Source organism: Mirounga angustirostris, unplaced genomic scaffold, assembly GCF_029215605.1.
Source record: "Mirounga angustirostris isolate CCGP_5_RB_7025 unplaced genomic scaffold, mMirAng1.0.hap1 SCAF_11, whole genome shotgun sequence".
In the NCBI taxonomy this organism is placed as follows: Eukaryota; Metazoa; Chordata; class Mammalia; order Carnivora; family Phocidae; genus Mirounga; species Mirounga angustirostris.
Window position 1 is genome coordinate 121,457,894 of NW_026991719.1, and position 21,558 is coordinate 121,479,451.

General features: G+C 44.3%; 1 protein-coding gene across 3 annotated transcripts in view; it reads left to right on the plus strand.

The window, feature by feature from the left end:
- AFF2 (ALF transcription elongation factor 2) overlaps positions 1-21,558 on the plus strand; it is a 453,393-nt gene that overhangs the window by 39,675 nt on the left and 392,160 nt on the right. Inside the window, exon 2 of one of the 3 annotated variants that reach the window (XM_064574649.1) lies at positions 20,844-21,055. The exons of the other annotated variants lie outside the window; for them this stretch is intronic. The gene's annotated coding sequence lies outside the window, so the exon portion shown is untranslated. The remainder of the gene's footprint in view (positions 1-20,843; positions 21,056-21,558) is intronic. 3 annotated transcript variants of the gene reach the window in all.

Sequence of the window (21,558 nt, forward strand, 5' to 3'; positions counted from 1 at the left end):
CAGATCCCAGTACCTGGCATTGATGAGGTGTTCAGTACAGGAGAGCTGTGTATTAGTTGGTTTATTTTGATGAGGCTCAACATGGATTGGAAGCCCTTGATCCCCCCCCACCCCCTCCCCCCGATTCTCTGGAATTGAAATATACCCTGCCTAGCCTCCAGTTTGGACTTCTGTATCTTCTGGCTCATGGCTTTTGCTCTTGCCCTCACAGTTTCAAAGAGTGCCATCCGCTTCCCTTTAATTAAGGTCAATGCCCCATGTCACTTGGAAAGTTTCAGCATTAGATTATGTCTGAACTGCGGGTTTAGAAGGACCTGATCTGAGTTGCCAGATCAAGACGTCATTTCTTTTCTTGTAGCCCCAAACACCAGCTTGTTCCAATTAGAAATAACTGTAAGGCATCTGCTGAAAATATGTGCACTTTTGTTAATCTGGGGTTACTCAAGAGAATGGAAAAGAGGTTTATATATTACATTTGCTAATAAAGAGAAATGTTAAATATAAACAGTATTTCAAGATGAGGCCTAAAACAAAATACCTAAAACCTTACCAGGTCCAGCTGGTTCATATTTACATTGCCAGAAGGAAACACTGCAAACGCACACCACCTTCTGCATTCTTAAAATTAAAGGGACAAATCATTATCTGCAATGAGCTGTGTGCCCAAGTGGGTGGCGGGGGTCGGGGGTGGGGAGGCAGATAACAGGATCAGTGGGAACAGACTGTGACTGACCCGCTAAAGATTGACTCCCACTCCCCCCATTTTTTTCTGAATCTAAAAACGAATCCCATTAAATTGCATTATGGCATTAGGATGCAAATATAACAAAGCAAAGCCGATACAGTTACAGAAGCGAAGTTTATACTCCCCAGAGCAGAGATTGCCCCATGGTGGAATTCACATCGACTCTGCTTCTCCCGGAGCGGACACCACTTCCTGGGAGTAAAAGAAGCATTTTTGGTAGCTGCTCCCCCAGTTGGGTCTCAGGCCACCAGGGTCCCATTCACTTAGTTATTGCTTCAGGACACTTCATGGTGCCCCAGTGGCGCCAAAATGAATGAATGCAGCTTCCATAAGATCCTAACTTCCGGGAGTAGCTAGTGCTCGAGGAGAATCTGCTGCGTTGTAAGCCAGGCAAAATCCATGCCACGAGATGCTTCCGCAGCTTCCAGAATCCCGTTACACCCAGTGTAAAGCTGGAATGCAGCCACACTTGGTACCTTGGTGGGTAAAAATCGTTGACATCCTTCACAAAATCAAGGCTGCCTTCTCACTGCTACTTGCCCTCTCCGTAGCCAAGACGGGTGGGAAAACAAGGTCTACAAATTTAAGAGCTTTCAGCTCTGCCAGATGCTTTTGAAAAGAAAGAGCTCAGTCCTTCAAACAGCCTGATTTTATGAAATGACATTTAGATTATGATATGACATTGCAGATTTGACATGATTGTGCTAATTGTGAGAAAATATGCTACTTTGATCAAGCCGGAATAAAGGAAATAAAAAGACATTGTGGTGCAACTTGTAATAGAGTGGCTCATCCTCACGGCTTTTTGATTGTTGCCATTGGTATCTGCTCAGCATGGCACGCACAACACAGTTAACGTGTCCCCACCGGTGCCTGTTGCGTGCCCATTGTCGAAAGGAATTTAACATACAGGCTTTCCTATGAGTTGTTTGCCTAATTCTGATGCCTTGTGCTGACTGGCATGAGACAGGGAGCTGGATTGTATTTAACTGGCTTTATTGTGATGTGACTATGATGGATGTGACAGGGGCCTCTATTATTCGCTGGGGAGTGTGGCCGTTAATGAAGCCATTAGCTGAGCTAAGGCGAGTAAGGAAAATAGGGAAATTACCATTATTCTGCAGCCATTAAGTTGTAATCCACCACTTTCTCTCCTTGCTCAAAAAGGCATCTTCTTTTCAAGGCTTCCCTGACTGTCCTTTCAAGATTCATTAATTCATTAACTTTCCAAGGAGATGGGGGTGGATGGCATAGTTGAAATTTTAATCAGTCCAGCGTATCATATTATTACCATTATGCTGGTGTCTGTGTTCATTGCTGGACCCCATCAGGTTAATTTTAAACAAACCACATTACAACAGATGTTGTTCTGTTCTGTGTGTAACCGAAAGAGCTTCCAACTGCAGAGCGCTTCAGAGTTCACAGAGCCCTTTCCTGCTCAGTAGGTACACAGGACAGGCAGTATGTACCCCTATTTACAGATGACTGAACCGAAGCTTAGCCAGCCTAAATCACGTGAGGACTGACTATCAGGTGGGAGGAAATGGGTTTCACACTCACATTCTCCTTGAACCTTTGTGTGTGTGTGTGTGTGTGTGTGTGTGTGTGTGTGTGTGTGTGTGTGAGGACTTGTGCTTCTCCCATGTAAGTTCTTTGCTGGAAAAGTAAAACTAAGCCCTCGTTGGCACCCATCTTTTGAAAAGGAACGTCTTGCATTGGTATGTTGTACGAGGTGTGTGCCGACAATCTCTAAAGCCCTCTTGAGTTGCAGCTAACCAGGGCTTTGCAGAGTTCGTTAAACAACGGCATTGTGCTAGTTTTGGCTCTGTTGGGCATAGTCTGCTACTTCTGCATTTACGTGGAGGAAAGGCAAATGCTCTCTGGGCAAGTCATCTGTGTCTTCTGCGGCACCAGGAAGCTTACCCTGTGGGTGGTTTCAGTTGACTCAAAAACAAAAACAAAACAAACAAAGAAAAAACCCCACAAGGTTTTGCTCAGTCAAACTGAGTGAAGTCTACTTTCTGGCAAAGCAGAGGGCTCTTAAAGACACAGGCCTGGGTCCTGCGGACGGTGAGGTCAGTTTCCATGCCTGATCCTTGATATGCTGAGGAAGGAACCCAGAACCTGTGCCTTAGCTCACCAGTCGTGGCCTGTCCCCAGATGGATGCATATACGATTGTGATTATACGCTTCAGGGCCCAAAAGGGTAAGGGATACAAATTAAAATCTACGGCACTAGGGTGTAGGTCTCTAGATCTCCTGAAGGGGAGCGAGCAGATCTGCGGAGCGACCCACTTTGGTCGGCATCCATCCGTGCATGCACGTGCCCCCAGGCTGAAGGGCAGTCATAGGACAGAAGGAAGTGGGATGGGAAGTGAAAGAAAGAATGCTTCTTGTCACATTTGTGTATGTTTCTCTAGGCGGGCTGGAGCCTAGCCCCGCGCAGAAGCTCGGAACGTATTTGTTAAAGGAAAGGGGTGATCTTGAGGGCCATCCTCCCCTTCTTTACCAGCGAGGCCGTACCCGGAAGTGGAGCTTGGTCCTCCCCATCACAGGCTGGGTCGCCAGGGGTAGAGTGGGAGTGAAATCTGTTTCTGATGCCTGCCCCGCCCGAACCTGGCCACCTGGCCTTGGACATTCCTGTGTGAGTTAGCAGACAGTTTCCGGACGCCTTGCTGATGACTTTTCCTACTCCGGATGACAGAGCCAGGACTGGAATCTGGGCCTCCTGAATTCTAGACCCTGCCTATTCAAACTGCGGTCTGTGGACCAACAGCATCAACCTCACTTGGTGGAGCTTGTTAGAAACGCCCAGTCTCGGTGTCCTGCCCGCAGTGTCACAAAAGCCACGGGGGACGGAGATGCGCAGTAAGGACGCAGGGGCCCTGCCCTGGAGGGCAGCGTTGCTAAAGCTTGACACGCACCAAAATATGAATCTTACACTGAAAGAGCAAAGCTAATGTCCTGCTTTACTTTTGCAGAAGAAGGGACCTGACCTTGACTGAGGCCTTCCCAGCTACCCTGTGACGTAAGCACTGCCTTCCGCACGGGATAAACTGGGAAATCGAGACCGAAAGACACTGGGGCAGCTTGCCCACGGTCACAGGGCAGTGGTTTGTGTGGTTCCTAAGCCTTCCGAGGCCAGCGCACTGTAGGAGGGAGCCGAGAGGGGAGATCCAGCGGAGGTGGAACTGCCAAGGCCTTCAGGCGCCTCCAGAGGAACCCTTTCATTATTGTTACTTATCATCGCCTGATAAACATGCGGTAATTGTTATTTGGGGGGAAAAAATCACATTGGGCTGTTGGTGTTTTAAGTTTAGATGCTTTTGTCGACTGCTCCATTATCTGCATGTCTTACCTTCCACTTTTTAGTAACAGGGTTAAAGCAGGCGTTCAGACCCTTTGCTGCCACCGTCCCTGTCGCTTATTTATTTTTTGTCCCTCCACGTTCCATGAAGACAGAAGTCTTTTAAGTTCGAACTTGGAGTGGATGGTCACTAAGCAGGGAACTCCCCCGCACCCCGGGCCACCCTCTGCATGAGGCACGGTGTTTCACGAGAACTTTCATGGCCTGCCCGAATTCATTCTGCGGTTACATTTTCCCTGAACAAAATACTCACCAGGTTTAAATATAAACTAACACTTGCCTTAATTACTTTTTACAAATGATTTTGGGATTCACCATTTGAATTACCCACATGACTTCTTACACTCAGGACTGTTTCTTAAAAGTGTCCCATGTGAGAAATGATTGGATACCCTAAGAAAACAAGCGGGTTTCTATCTGCTCTTTTTTTTTAATTATTATTTCTTCCACCTGGACCAACAGAATCCTCGCAACAGGCTTGTGTGAGTGCGTGCTTGGGTCTCAGTTCGTCTCTGCTTTAGATTGGGCCACGTTGTAATGGGCAGGTTTGCCTACATGTTTATTACTAATATTAATATTTCTTCTGTGTTTTATTTTTTTTAAATAGGCTCCATGCCCACCATGGAGCCCAATGCAGGGCATGAACTCACGACCCTGAGATCAAGACCTTGAGCTGAGATCAAGAGTTGGACACTTAACTGACTGAGCCACCCAGGTGCCCCTTCCTCCCGCATTTTGTTCATACAATTCTGTATGAGCAAGCTATTGTCTTATTCTTATTTTGAGGCTATGTTAACTGCCATGCTCTCAGGCTCATGAGTTTTTAAGAAGGCATCTTCTTAAAAAGCCTTTATTGAGAAAGACATGAGACTGTGAGTCCATTGAGCTCAGCTTGTGTGGGTGGCCAGGCTAGCCATTGGCAGAGTTGGTGGTCCCATGTGACAGTCACCATAGTCATGAGTCAATTTAGGAGGAGATACTTTGAGGCTACGCAAATATCCCATTGTTCTTTAACGTTTAACCCACCAACTTTAGCATCCATTGGTGGAAGTTGCCTGCAGAAGTTCTTACTATGGTGTTCTAATGAAGATGTTCTATTTCCCTCCTTCCTTCTACTTTTATCAGTTGGAATTCTTCTGTAAAGAAGAGCTATCTGGGGCGCCTGGGTGGCTCAGTTGTTGGCCGTCTGCCTTTGGCTCAGGTCATGATTCTGGGTCCTGGGATCGAGCCCCGCATTGGGCTCCCTGCTCCGCGGGAAGCCTGCTTCTCCCTCTCGCACTCCCCCTGCTTGTGTTCCCTCTCTCGCTGTGTCTCTCTCTCTGTCAAATAAATAAATAAAATCTTAAAAAAAAAAAAGCTATCCTTTTTTCCCCTTTATGTCTTTATTCAGTCGTTTATTTATATTAGTAGGAACTCATGGGTATTTATTTTATTCTATGGGTTATAATCTAATACTGTTGTTATTTATTTTCTTGCTCAAATTGTTCCAGCTTTAGCCATTGCGACTCCTTCATTTCAGATGGGGAGACAGGCTGGAGAGGGGGATGCCCTGTCCCAGATCATGCCGTAACTTCGGGGATGGCGCTGGCATTAGAACACGAATCTCTTTGTGAACTCATGGTTCAGGCTTCTGCATTATATTGTGCCATTCTGGGAAGCACTGTGAAAAATATGTAGGTGCATACTCTCACCCTGCTGTACATTTTGTTTATCTTTTTTTTTTTTTTTAAGATTTTTTTATTTGTGAGAGAGAGAGAGTGTGCACAGGCAGGGGCAGCAGCAGGCAGAGGGAGAAGCAGGCTCCCCACTGAGCAAGGAGCCCAATGTGGGGCTCCATCCGGGGACCCTGGGATCATGACCAGAGCTGAAGGCGGGCGCTTAACTGACCGAGCCACCCAGGTGTCAGCACAATCCACTGGAGAAGGGGATCTAAAATAAGATGAGTGCATCTTGTATGCCTTTTAAGTGGTCGCCCCATTAAAGTCGGCATAGGTAGAGGAACCATGTGGTTAGCACCCTAGTTTGCCTGGGACAGTCCCAGTTTGTACCTATTTTCCACGTGTAATTGTCAATAGTGTCCCTTGTCTCCCTCAAAAGTATACAGATTTGGCTGATGAGGTATATGATTGCCCCAGGCCACTGGTTTTCAATCTTTTGCTCACCATCAGAATCACCTGGAGGGCTTGTTAAACCGCAGACTGCAGTGCCCCACCCCCCACAGTTTCTCATTCATTCGGTTTGCGGGGGGGGCGCTGCGAATGGGCATTTATAGCAAGCTCTAAGGTGATGCCAGTGCTGCCTTTTGGGGGCCCCCTTGGAGAACGACCACCCTTAGCTTTGGACACTCCCAGGTGAACGAATGGATGAAGAGCGTCCGCCGTGTGACAGGCACCGTGCTGGTTGCTGGGGGTAAGATGCAGTCTGGCGGGAGCAGAGGTAGTGAGGCAGATGCACAGTGACGAGACCCTGCAATGGGGGGTGATAGGGCAAGTACGGGGTGCTCTGTGAGTGGGCACCAGAGGCACCTGACGTAGTTTTGAGGTCTCTCTGCCTTGACTCTGAGAAGAAGGTTGTATTGAGCTTCCAGTACCTTATTAAATCGTCTTTTTCCTAGTCCATAGTCCATTCTACAAGTGTAGTAATCATTCAGTCGACTGGACACCAACCGAGAGCCTAAATCAGCATTTTCTACTCTTCATTTTTATTTAAATTCAAGAGGTAAGCAAACAGTTGCTCCCCACTCCCAGTGTGAGCATGTACTAGTTCTAAGCACGATACACACCTACTTGTTAGGTTGGATTGGATTCCATTTTTCACTTATGTTATGGAATAAGGACGGAGTCATTTCTTTCTGCTACCTGTCTGCATCTACTAGACTGAATAGTGTTCAGAAATGACCTTGAGTCTCTACGGGATCCGCAAGGAGAAGTACCTTATTACTGTACTTATTAAGGCAGGAAAGATGAAGGGATATGGCACATTTTCAAAGGAATTTTAGCAATGGGAGATGGAATAAAAGATTTTCAGTGAACCCTTTACTTAACCACAAAGTGTACTTAATCAGAACAACCTATCCCTCAAATAGTTTGGTAAAACTTTGTTTCCTTGGGGGTTCATAGTTTGAATATAGTGATAGGGGCGTCTGTTTTTCATAACACCACCAGGAAAAGTATTCCATAGGCCAGTCACTCTAGCCATGTACATTTTCCAGTAAGAACCTAGCCTTCGGACTCTGTTCTCAACAAGGTTTAAGTTCACACTGGAATCTGTCATTGAACATGGCTCATCCTCATACCACCTAGTGAGAGGAGTTCAAGCTGATGGCGTAGTCATTGGGTATCTAGGCTCTTGCTTGGGGTTAGGAATATTGCCTTACTTTCTAGGGCTAATTATTTCACTTGGCCTCCATCCATAGCCTGTTGACCAGAAGTACCAACAGGTATTCTCTATACCGTGCCCCGATTTTAGAGCTAAGATGCAAACAGAAATGGTGGGACTCATCGCCTTCAGAGTCAGGCTATATATATTGTGTGAAACTGTTCACTTGTGGGTATTCTTAATGTTTGTTAACAGAAAGTAATCTTTTATACCTTGGCACGATGCCATGGGATACATTCACTTAAAATATTTTTCACTTTTTCCGTCTAGTAAATTATGTTTATAGACATGTAGTTAGTGACACAGGCAAGATAATCATAATGGCATTACTAATTATATTGCTGTACATAAAAAAGTGACATTGATGTTATCAAGAACCATTAATAGTCCCAAATGGTGTCGGATGCAGCCACCTCTGATTTGAATGCAGCTTGTAAATCTTGCTAACCCTTTTTCTCCCCTACACATTTTCCATTTTGCATTGGCTCTATAGTTAGTTTTTATTTAAAGAGAGACAGAACTGCTTAAGAGAGCCAGGATACCATCCCTTTATAGCAGTGGCTTTGGGGACAGAGTGGACACCTGCTTCCTAGATGGCCCGGGTTTATGACCTTTTTATCTGGAATGCTAAGCACAAAGGGATCTTATGCCCTGGTCCTTCGTATAAAGGAAGCCCGAAAGATGGATGTGTGCGTGCACACATACCACCGACTATTGTGATGACAACAAACTTGGTAGCAATCTTTCCTTTTGCTATTTCTTGGTAAAGGCAGTGTTCCACGATGGCATCTCCAGCTTGTAGATGGCTGCCATGCATGTTCTGCATCGCTCCCCATGTAGAACTGAATTTGAGACCCAGTGTGTATCATTGTATCATGCTGTGTTTCCACATTGTTGTCTCCCTGACACTTCATTAATGTTTGAATGCTTCAGGAGGATGTTACACATAAATTATGTTCCTCTCTGTCTCCAAGGGAGAAGATCCCTTGGATGGATACCTCACCTTGGTTCTAATCCTATTATCAATAATACAACAAATCCTGAAGACTTGTGCCTCAACTTTTCCTTCTCGGCAGGCCAGGTATATTTAGAGTCTTGGTGGAAATAGTGTTGAGTTGTGTGACACTGTTTCGTGTTTGCTGTGGTCACGTGCAAAAAGATCCTAACATTTAGCCCTCATTGGGTCTTGGTAGTAGTTTGTATTTATTGGGGGGCTAGTAAGTGTAAGGGGCCGTGAGAAATAGACATGTGATCAAGACACTGACTTTGCCCTCGTGTCATTTGCAGTCTTTTTTTTTTATTCTTATGTTAATCCCCATACATTACATCATTAGTTTTAGATGAAGTGTTCCATGATTCATTGTTTGTGCATAACACCCAGTGCTCCATGCAGAATGTGCCCTCCTCAATACCCACCACCAGGCTAACCCATCCTCCCACCCCCCTCCCCTCTAGAACCCTGTTAGTTTTTCAGAGTCCATCGTCTCTCATGGTTCGTCTACCCCTCCGATTTCCCCCGCTTCATTCTTCCCCTCCCGCTACCTTCTTCTTCTTCTTTTTTTTTTTCTTAACATATATTGCATTATTTGTTTCAGAGGTACAGATCTGAGATTCAACAGTCTTGCACAATTCACAGCGCTTACCAGAGCACATACCCTCCCCAGTGTCTATCACCCAGTCACCCCATCCCTCCCACCCCACCCCCCACTCCAGCAACCCTCAGTTTGTTTCCTGCAATTAAGAATGCCTCACATCAGTGAGATCATATGATACATGTCTTTCTCTGTTTGACTTATTTCACTCAACATAATAGCCTCCAGTTCCATCCACGTCGTTGCAAATGGCAAGATCTCATTCCTTTTGATGGCTGCATAATACTCCATTGTATATATATACCACCTCTTCTCTATCCATTCATCTGTTCATGGACATCTTGGCTCTTTCCACAGTTTGGCTATTGTGGACATTGCTGCTATAAACATTGGGGTGCTTCGGATCCCTACTTTTGTATCTTTGGGGTAAATACCCAGTAGTGCAATTGCTGGATCATATGGTAGCTCTATTTTCAACTTTTTGAGGAACCTCCATACAGTTCTCCAGAGTGGCTGCACCAGCTTGCATTCCCACCAACAGTGTAGGAGGGTTCCCCTTTCTCCGCATCCCCGCCAACATCTGTTGTTTCCTGACTTGTTAATTTTAGCCATTCTGACTGGTGTGAGGTGGTATCTCATTGAGGTTTTGATTTGGATTTCCCTGATGCCGAGCGATATTGAGCACTTTTTCATGTGTCTGTTGGCCATTTGGATGTCTTCTTTGGAAAAATGTCTGTTCATGTCTTCTGCCCATTTCTTGATTGGATCCTTTGTTCTTTGGGTGTTGAGTTTGATGAGTTCTTTATAGATTTTGGATACTAGCCCTTTATCTGATATGTCATTTGCAAATATCTTCTCCCATTCTGTCGGTTGTCTTTTGGTTTTGTTGACTGTTTCCTTTGCTTTGCAAAAGCTTTTTATCTTGATGAAGTCCCAATAGTTCATTTTTGCCCTTGCTTCCCTTGCCTTTGGCGATGTTTCTAGGAAGAAGTTGCTTCGGCTGAGGTCAAAGAGGTTGCTGCCTGTGTTCTCCTTTAGGATTTTGATGAACTCCTGTCTCACATTGAGGTCTTTCAACCATTTGGAGTCTATTTTTGTGTGTGGTGTAAGGAAATGGTCCAGTTTCATTCTTCTGCATGTGGCTATCCCATTTTCCCAACACCATTTGTTGAAGAGACTGTCTTTGTTCCATTGGACATTCTTTCCTGCTTTGTCAAAGATGAGTTGACTATAGAGTTGAGGGTCCATTTCTGGGCTCTCTATTCTGTTCCATTGATCTATGTGTCTGTTTTTGTGCCAATACCATGCTGTCTTGATGATGACAGCTTTGTAATAGGGCTGGAAGTCCGGAATTGTGATGCCGCCGGCTTTGCTTTTCTTTTTCAACATTCCTCTGGCTATGCGGGGTCTTTTCTGGTTCCATACAAATTTTAGGATTATTTGTTCCATTTCTTTGAAAAAAGTGGATGGTATTTTGATGGGGATTGCATTGAATGTGTAGATTGCTCTAGGTAGCATTGACATCTTCACAATATTTGTTCTTCCAATCCATGAGCATGGAACGTTTTTCCATTTCTTTGTGTCTTCCTCAATTTCTTTCATGAGTATTTTATAGTTTTCTGAGTACAGATCCTTTGTCTCTTTGGTTAGATTTATTCCTAGGTATCTTATGGTTTTGGGTGCAATTGTAAATGGGATCGACTCCTTAAATTCTCTTTCTTCTGTCTTGTTGTTGGTGTATAGGAATGCCACTGACTTCTGTGCATTGATTTTATATCCTGCCACTTGACTGAATTCCTGTATGAGTTCTAGCAGTTTTGGGGTGGAGTCTTTTGGGTTTTCCACATAAAGTATCATATCATCTGCAAAGAGTGAGAGTTTGACTTCTTCTTTGCCAATTTGGATGCCTTTGATTTCTTTTTGTTGTCTGATTGCTGTGGCTAGGACTTCCAATACTATGTTGAATAGCAGTGGTGATAGTGGGCATCCCTGCTGCGTTCCTGACCTTAGGGGGAAAGCTCTCAGTTTTTCCCCATTGAGAATGATATTCGCCTTAGGTTTTTCATAGATGGCTTTTATGATATTGAGGTATGTACCCTCTATCCCTATACTCTGAAGAGTTTTGATCAAGAAAGGATGCTGTACTTTGTCAAAAGCTTTTTCTGCATCTATTGAGAGGATCATATAATTCTTGTTCTTTCTTTTGTTAATGTATTGTATCACATTGATTGATTTGTGGATGTTGAACCAACCTTGCAGCCCAGGGATAAATCCCACTTGGTCATGGTGAATAATCCTTTTAATGTACTGTTGGATCCTATTGGCTAGTATTTTGGTGAGAATTTTTGCATCCATGTTCATCAGGGATATTGGTCTGTAATTCTCCTTTTTGATGGGGTCTTTGTCTGGTTTTGGGATCAAGGTAATGCTGGCCTCATAAAATGAGTTTGGAAGTTTTCCTTCCATTTCTATTTTTTGGAACAGTTTCAGAAGAATAGGTATTAATTCTTCTTGAAATGTTTGGTAGAATTCCCCTGGGAAGCCATCTGGCCCTGGGCTTTTGTTTGTTGGGAGATTTTTGATGACTGCTTCAATTTCCTTAGTGGTTATAGGTCTGTTCAGGTTTTCTATTTCATCCTGGTTCAGTTTTGGCAGTTGATACATCTCTAGGAAAGCATCCATTTCTTCCAGGTTATCTGATTTGCTGGCATAGAGTTGCTCATAATATGTTCTTATAATTGTTTGTATTTCTTTGGTGTTGGTTGTGATCTCTCCTCTTTCATTCATGATTTTGTTGATTTGGGTCATTTCTCTTTTCTTTTTGATAAGTCTGGCCAGGGGTTTATCAATCTTGTTAATTCTTTCAAAGAATCAGCTCCTAGTTTCGTTGATCTGTTCTACTGTTCTTTCTGTTTCTATTTCATTGATTTCTGCTCTGATCTTTATTATTTCTCTTCTCCTGCTGGGTTTAGGCTTTATTTGCTGTTCTTTCTCCAGCTCCTTTAGGTGTAGGGTTAGGTTGTGTACTTGAGACCTTTCTTGCTTCTTGAGAAAGGCTTGTATTGCTATATACTTTCCTCTTAGGACTGCCTTTGCTGCATCCCAAAGATTTTGAATAGTTGTGTTTTCATTTTCATTGGTTTCCATGTATTTTTTTAATTCTTCTTTAATTTCCTGGTTGACCCACTCATTCTTCAGTAGGATGCTCTTTAGCCTCCATGTATTTGAGTTCTTTCCGACTTTCCTCTTGTGATTGAGTTCTAGTTTCAAAGCATTGTGGTCTGAAAATAGGCAGGGAATGATTCCAATCTTTTGGTACCGGTTGAGACCTGATTTATGACGTAGGATGTGATCTATTCTGGAGAATGTTCCATGGGCACTAGAGAAGAATGTGTATTCCATTGCTTTGGGGTGGAATGTTCTGAATATGTCTGTAAAGTCCATTTGGTCCAGTGTGTCATTTAAAGTGTTTATTTCCTTGTTGATCTTTTGCTTAGATGATCTGTCCATTTCAGTGAGGGGGGTGTTAAAGTCCCCCACTATTATTGTATTGTTGTCGATGTGTTTCTTTGCTTTTGTTATTAATTGCCTTATATAATTGGCTGCTCCCATGTTAGGGGCATAGATATTTACAATTGTTAGATCTTCTTGTTGGATAGATCCTTTAAGTATGACATAGTGTCCTTCCTCATCTCTTATTACAGTCTTTGGTTTAAAATCTAATTTGTCTGATATAAGGATTGCCACCCCAGCTTTCTTTTGGTGTCCATTAGCATGGTAAATGCTTTTCCACCCCCTCACTTTCAATCTGGGGGTGTCTTTGGTTCTAAAATGAGTCTCTTGCAGACAGCATATCGATGGGTGTTGTTTTTTAATCCAGTCTGATAGCCTGTGTCTTTTGATTGGGGCATTGAGCCCATTTACATTCAGGGTAACTATTGAAAGATAGGAATTTAGTGCCATTGTATTGCCTGTAAGGTGACTGTCACCGTATATTGTCTGTGTTCCTTTCTGGTCTATGTTCTTTTAGGCTCTCTCTTTGGTTAGAGGACCCCTTTTAAGATTTCCTGTAGGGCTGGTTTTGTGTTTGCAAATTCTTTTAGTTTTTGTTTGTCCTGGGAGCTTTTTATCTCTCCTTCAATTTTCAATGACAGCCTAGCTGGATATAGTATTCTTGGCTGCATATTTTTCTCATTTAGTTCTCTGAATATATCCTGCCAGTCCTTTCTGGCCTGCCAGGTCTCTGTGGATAGGTCTGTTGCGAATCTAATGTTTCTACCATTGTAGGTTATGTATCTCTTCTCCCGAGCTGCTTTCAGGATTTTCTCTTTGTCTATGAGACTCGTAAGTTTTACTATTAGATGTCGGGGTGTTGACCTATTTTTATTGATTTTGAGAGGGGTTCTCTGTGCTTCCTGGATTTTCATGCCTGTTTCCTTCCCCAAATTAGGGAAGTTCTCTGCTATAATTTGCTCCATTATACCTTCTGCCCCTCTCTCTCTTTCTTCTTCTTCTGGGATCCCAATTATTCTAATGTTGTTTCATCTGTGGTATCGCTTATCTCTCGAATTCTGCCCTCGTGATCCAGTAGTTGTTTCTCTCTCTTTTTCTCAGCTTCATTTTCCATCATTTCATCTTCTATATTACTGATTCTCTCTTCTGCCTCATTTATTCTAGCAGTTAGTGCCCGCATTTTTTATTACACCTCATTAATAGCCTTTTTGATTTCTACTGGGTTGGATTTTAGTTCTTTTACTTCTCCAGAAAGAGTTTCTCTAATAACTTCCATATTTTTTTCAAGCCCAGCTAGTATCTTTAAAGTGATGATTCTGAATTCTAGATCTGACATCGTACTAATGTCCATATTGAGTAGGTCCCTGGCAGTCGGTACTACCTCTTGTTCTTTTTGTTGAGGTGATTTTTTCCATCTTGTCATTTTGTGCAGAGGAGAATAGATTAATGAGAGAACAAAATGCTAGCAGAGTAACAACGTCCCCAGAAAATATACTCTAAACAAATCAGAAAAGACCTGAAGCAGTGGGAAAAGAAAGGGAAAGAGAGAAAAAAGAAAAAGAAAAAAAAGGAAAAGATAAAGATAAAAACAAAAACAAACAAAACAAAACAACAACAACAACAACAAAAAAAAACAGAATGTGATCAAATATGATCAGGCTGGTATATAGATCAGTGCCACACACTAGATTTGGGGTGTATTTTGGTCTTTTAGAAGAAAGTGCCTCCCAAAATTTTAAAGAAAGAAAAACTTATATATATACAAAAATAAGGGTTGATATGATGAAAGGATGGAATATGACTTCCAGAAAGTGGTCGCTTTTCTGATGAGAGAGTTGTTGCTCTTCTTTTCTTCGATCTCCTGTTGAGTTTGTAGGTGTTCAGAATGGTTTGATCCCTATCCAGCTGAATTCCTGAGAGGAGACGAAATCCAGGTCTCCTACTCCTCCGCCATCTTGCTCCGCCCCCAATCTCATTTGCAGTCTTGTCAGGGAGATTATACATGCCCACAAACACCATGACAAGTAGACAGAGTTAGGAGCTAAGAGAGAGCCTGGTGGGAATTCAGAGGAAGGACTGCTCCCTTCCCACGGTGAAGAGTAAAGAGTGGCTTTGAGATTGGCTTTGTACATGAGGAGATCAGAAAGGACAGATACAGGAGAAAAAAGGCAAAAAAAAAAAAAATGGCCAGGGAATGATGTGCAGGTTCATTTGGCTTGTTGCGTGCCAGGGAATATGGCAGGAAGCCCTGGGTGAGTGTGGCTGGCAGCAGCAGAATGAGGGCGGCCCACCGCTTGGGCTGTTGGGGCAGCGAGTGGGAAGTCTGTTCTGCAGACAGCAGGGAGCCACTGTGGCCTGGGAGGCAGCACCTACACTGGTGAAACACTGGGACGGTCCTTTTCAGTGTCCTTTGCCCACCAGCCACCCGCCTCGTGTGGGCCCGTGACTATGGTGGGGATCCTCTAGGCCTTCTCTCATTTCGTCCTCAGCATTTCTCTGTGGCAGAGCAAATGCAGTTTCCATGAGTTTCGTCTGGTCCCAAGGCCCCTCTATAATTAAGAAGGTCTCAAGGGAGAAGCGCTGACTTCCTAAGCATCCACGTTTAATCAAAATCGAGCAAGGAAGAAGCCCTTCCTTGAAGACATTGATTGAGCTGGAGGTGCCCCCTTCTCTTTTGTGCTCCCTGTCTGGGTGTGTACTGAGATCAAGGTCACATCTCCTCTTCCTCCGGCATCTGTTGCTCTCCACTGCTCGCCCCGCCAGGCTCTCGTCACTGGACACTTACTCATGACTCGACAGAGGCCTCGTGCAAAGCAGGACAGGGCCACACTCTGTGGCTGCTGTGAGTCAGCCATCTCCCCCACTTCCGGCCAGCTTGGTGCTCACATTTTGGGACACTCTGCGGTGGGAGAGCGGAGATCACTTCGTTCTGCTCCTGCCACCCACAGCCATCGATCACTGCCCTGTGCCCGGTGGGTTTCACCCACGGGTACTCTGTGCTGGGATATTGGCCAAATGTTTCGTCTCCAGCCGCTATTTCCCAGGGTTTCACCACACGCATAGTTCTCATTATTTGCATTTCAGAGTCGGCTGTGACTGCAATGTCCATCCATGTCCGAGGATGTGGCTACATAAAACAGCCGTTTCCTATTTACTGTGAAACATAACGTTCTAGTCTCACAGTGTAGACATCTCCGTAAGGTGGGATTACCTTTAGCAGAATGGATTCTGACCAATTAGCTCTTGGAATCAAGAGGATTAAAATGTAATCTTTTCATCTGTACGTGCCTTTATATTGGCTAGGTAGATTTTTTTTTTTTTTAAAGATTTTATTTATTTATTTGACAGAGAGAGACACAGCGAGAGAGGGAACACAAGCAGGGGGAGTGGGAGAGGGAGAAGCAGGCTTCCCCCTGAGCAGGGAGCCCGACGCGGGGCTCGATCCCAGGACCCTGGGATCATGACCTGAGCCGAAGGCAGATGCTTAACAACTGAGCCACCCAGGCGCCCCTAGGTAGATTTTTTTTTTAATTATTTTTTTTATTTTTAGGGAGGGACAGGGGGCAGGGGCAGAGGGAGAGGGAGAGAGAGAATGTTAAGCAGGCTCCATGCCCAGCATGGAGCCTGACACGGGGCTCCATCTCCCGACCCCAAAATCCTGACCTGAGCCGAAACCAAGAGTCAGATGCTTAACGGACTGAGCCCCCCCAGGCACCCCTAGATAGATCTTTTGTCATTTTAAAAAGACTTCGAATATAATCTGCCATGAAAATAACTCTGCACTGGTATAAAGGTTTTGGTTTTTATGATTTTTTTTGTTTGTCTTAATTAAAAAGTAAGGACCCAACAGCTGAAGGGAACTTTTACAAATCATTGGATTTGTCCTCCCCATATAGGGATTAGTCATTCTAGGCAAATGGAAATGTAGTTTGCTTCCGAAGGTGTCCTGCGGAATAGTTTCCACGGCCTCGAGGGTGGGGTTGTGTCCGTTATTTCTGTGTTTCCTTACCTGTAAATCGCAGAAGCTCAACAAATACTCATCAAATTAACGAATGAGCCTTTATTGGAAACACACTTCATTGGCCAGCAAGGAAGTTCTGAACACCTATTTGTGGAGTGGACACCTCGGTGAAGAATGGACAGACAAGCCACTAGGAAATTTTCCAGCCAAGCTAAGGTGATTTTCTCCTGTTGCAGATAAAATCCATTTCTTCTTATTCAGTTTGTAGAGTGTGAGTGAGTTCCCCTGGCTATTCACCATCCCCTCTATATTTGAAGGAAGTTATGAATTCTTCCCTCAGTCCAGTCTTCCTCCAGCTGGATAATCGCAGCCTCATTTACCTCTCCTCAGAGTTTCATCTTCCCCGGCCTGGAAGAGTCTCTGTGGCTCTCTCTGTTGTGGATCCCAGGCCAGGATATGACAAAGTGAGGTTTACAGAGGATTAGTGAGCATTTTGTATCTAAACCTGGATGATGGCAATCACAGACTTCATTAGTGGATAAAGAAAACCATAAGACAATGGAGGTTTTGTTGGATTTGTGATGAGTTTTTCAAAATCTGGTTTGACCACTCTTTGCTCTTCCTTCCCCCAGCTGCTATTTCTGGAACTCACAGTCGTGATTAGACAGCATCAGGAGAGGAGGCTGCTGTGTTTCCCTCTTGGTTGTTGAAAACGATATGCTTAATAGTTTATTAAGCATTTTCAAATAGCTTCCTCCAAGAGCTGGAGAAAGATTTCTCCTCTCTCATATAAGTCTCTGGCTCCACAATTGTCCTTTAGCTGGAAAATATTGATTTTGCTATTGTGTAGCCCCCAGTGGATTGCTTCTTATCTCCAAGACTGGATTTTTGTCAGAATGAGAGCTGACAGAATTCAGATTTAGTCAAGAGAAGTGTGTCAGGGTCGGCGAAAAAGTAAACACTGAGAACAAATGGGGTGTTAATCGGGACATTGTGTGTGAATTTTGTGAAATGAAGTTAAATCAGGAATCAGGACATTTGTTGAAGATAATTATTTAAATGTCCCAGTCTCCTTACAGACGGAGGGGACTGATTTCCATGGGTTTGTTTATACAGGTTAAATCATAAAGCAAGGCTAAAAAGGGAAACTGTCCAAATTTTCAATAGTAAGAGAAGAATTGCCTAAGTTCAGTATATCCGTATCCTAGATGATAATTAATTTTTCTTCTCTGTACTTTTTAAAAGTTTCCAGTTTTGTTTTACAATGACCCTGTGTTACTTTTTATACATACTCCTAAAGTCAGTGAGTTCTGTGAGTCATTCTGGTCATTCATTGTACCTGAGCTTGGTCTTGGAGACCCCGACGCAGACACGGATCCTCTAACTCACAGCGACTGAGGGGGAAGGTTAGGGGTGAATTGGGGTGTGAAGAGCCCCCATTTATACCCTTGCTGATGTGTGCCGGCCCCGACTGGCTGCAAGGCCGGGCGTGGCTGTTTGGCCCTCTTATAGGCAGATGAGAGGGGGAGGCCAGACCCCTGCTTGGGGCAGGCTACACTGTAGCCTCAGGGCTGTCTCCGCCTGGGGAGGCTCCTGGTCCGTCCCCCCACCCCCGTCCCCACAGAGTCAGACACGTGGGGTCAGACATGTGGGTACATTTGCCAGTGAGCAGAGCAGAGGCGGGGCCTCTAATTGCATTTGGTTCTCAATGTGTTCTGAGCGGTGTTCCTGAACGGCCTGCCACGCTCCTTGGTCTGCTCACTTGGCTGTTTTGTTTTTGAGTGGAAGAACCAAGTTTAATGGTCTGCGTGAATGAAAAAGTCAACTCTGGGAGAATGGAAGGCTTTAATGGTCTTTGATTTTTCTCTAACATGTTTGGTTCAAAGTCTGTTTACCTCTAGTTATGGAAATCAGGGACATCCCTCACTTACTGCCTCGGTGGTGACAAGTCCTAAGCCAGTCAGGGCCCAGCTCTCTTCTGAGTATTTGATGCTCTGTGGGAGAAAAAGCAAACAGGAAATGAGAGGTTTCTCCCCGATAGCTTGGTCTGGATGGTGAGACAGGGAGTTACACCAAAGATCCGACATCTAGTGGGATTCAAAAAATGCTCAGGGTGGTTCTCCCTTTTATGTCAGAACGTGTTCTTTGAGGGTGAAAGAAGAAGAGACTCTTTTGTGGCCTTCTGTCTTGTGTGTGTGTCATTTTTCTAATGGAACTATAACGGACAGACAATAAAATGCACAGATCTTAGGTGTTCAGTTCAACGAGTTTTGACAGTTGCGTGCACCCAGGTAACCAACCAGCACACGAAACCAGATACAGAGGAGTTCTGTTCATTAGCAACTGATGCAAGCTGCATATGTAATTTACAATTTTCTAGAGCCACATTAGAAAAAGTAAAAAGAAACAGGTGGTACTAATTTCAATACTATAGTTTAACCTAGTGTATTTAAGCCATTACAATTTTAACACAAAATTAATACCAGAAATGATACCAAGAAATGTTAACACTTGGTTGGAAACAAGTCTTGAAACTTGGTATACATGACACAAACTCAATTTAGATACTCACTTTTTGAAGAACATCATAGTGAATCACACATAACATAAGATTTACTATGGGAGCTGCCCGAGTGGGATGCTCTCCCTCAGTTTCCACTTCCCAGGGACTTGAATTCCGGATCCCTGTGGACAGAAGGCAGACATGTCTTTCTGTGACATAATCTGAAGACCTGAACCTATATTTGAGCCTCAGGCTGTGCCCTCAATCTATCCTTTTTACTTCCCCTCTCTGCCTCCCCCCCACCCCCCACCAGCTTCCTTCCACTTAGATTACATTACGGAGCGCTTACCGAGCGTAGCACATCTACAGAGTTGCTGGCGAGGCAAAGACAGTGACATCGTCCTGGCTCGGGGCAGCTTACAACCCCGGGGCAGGAGATACTCCCACACACCACTGTAGACAAATAAGACACGGCCCTTGGATTAGATGAGACTTCTGGAAGATGAGGCCTAACCTTTCAAGCATGGTTAGAAGTTGATGAGGCAAAGCAGAAAGAACAGGCACGGAGAATGAATAGAGCATGAATTAGTAGACAGATGGTCAGCTCCACCATTTACAGGCTGTGTCACCTTGGGCCAATTGCTTTACATCTCTGGGCCTCTTTTCCATCATCTATAAAGTAGTGATAATGAGACCTCCATACCAGAGCTGTCAAAAAATCAAACAGAAAAAGATTATTAAGAACCTGTTGCAGTGATTGGGTCATTCACTCATTCTTTCATTCAGCAAGTGCTTTAAGACCCCTACCACATGCCGGGTGCTGGGCTAGTTGCTGGGAATACTGTAGCTTGCTGTGTATCATTCCAAAGCTTGATGTCTGTCCGAGGGGTTTAATTTACAGTAGCTGTTTTATCAAGAGGAGAGGCAGACTTGAGGAAGGGAGGGCTTAGTGGAGGGAGATAAGATTGGGAGGATAGAGTGGGCCCACCTCACAGTCTCACTCCTGCTGAATATATTTTGAGAATCTTCAGTGTTTACCAATGTTCGGGATTATTCATCTACTTCAAGAAAACCAGAAGAGACTATGCTGTTGTGGGGATAACAGGAGCCACTTTGGTTTAATTTGCATTTGCCATGTCTTAACCATCCAGATTTCACACTGGGACAGGGGACCATGCTTCATCGGAATCGTTTACCCCATTCATCTGCTAAGTCCTTTCATAGTGTTACCCAGATTAGGTTTTTATTGACTTCACTGAAGGCATAGTCCCCTGCACCAGACCTGGCATCTGATGTTTGCTCCATAGATGCGGGTTGAGAAGCCAAAGGGGCAAATGGGTGGTCTGATACCCATGCGCATCCAGGCTGTGATCAAAAGGAGCCTGGGCCTAGAAACTAGGATATCCTGTCTCTGTCATTCATTTGCTTTGTGACCTTGGGCAAGTCACTTAACTCCTCTGGGCCTGTTGCCCAACCTGCAAAAGAATGAGTTTCAGCTCCATGACCTCTGGGATCTTGTTTCATATCCTGTGATCATCTGGCTCTCAGGGTTCGTGTCTTCTGTGCTCCCAACCCCTGGCACACACACACTGTACTTTGGGCAACTGAACTCACACCCGTTGAAGATGGAGCACATGGACAAGAGTTTTGGTCATCATCCAGGCCCTGAGTGCTTGATCATCGCTGTGTGTGCTAGAGTGAGTCTGAATTCTGCCCTCATAAGGCTGATTCTATCTTGCCCTTTTCGATTTTTAATATGTTCTGCTTCCTGATTTGGGCACCAGAGCTGGATTTGTGATGACGTGTCCGGCAGCAAGATCGGCATTGCTTCTTGTGGCTGGTTACTCTGTGAGCTTACGGCACTGGGGAGAAGGAGTGTGGACGAAGAGCCACCGAACAGTTAGAAAGACGACAGCAGCCAATGACTGGAGGTGTCCCAGCCCATCCGGTCCTCCCGTACAAGACTAAAATCACCATAAGAGATCTTTCTGCAGGGGTAAGAGTCGGCATTTTTACCTCTGGAATATCTGTTCGGTTTTTATGCATCAAATCATGCACATACCAATAACCCTCTAATTTATGGATGCTTGCTATTAGGTTTTGTTTAAATGAGTTCTTTCCCAAAAGGAACCAGCTTCTGTTCTGAAGAAATAAATAAAGTGCATGAGGGGAACTTTCCTACAACTGACTTTCAGCGTGGTGTTTTCAGGCTGTAATTTAGAAGTAGCTGTGGTGGTTTACGACCAGAGAAAGTGTATGTAGGTATGTAGGTAGGAGGCTACATGGATGTGCTGGTGAATGACTGGGTGCCAGAGGGGAGAGGGAGAGATCTAGCGGTGCAGATTTCAGCTCAGTTTCACATCTCTACCCTAAGGCATTAGTTGCTGCTAATTCTTCAAAAGCCAAAGATTTGTTTTACAGAAGAAGTTCTGATTTGATTAAGATATTGCTTCCAGACCTAATGTTCCTTTAGCAAATCATGCCTACATCCATGATTGG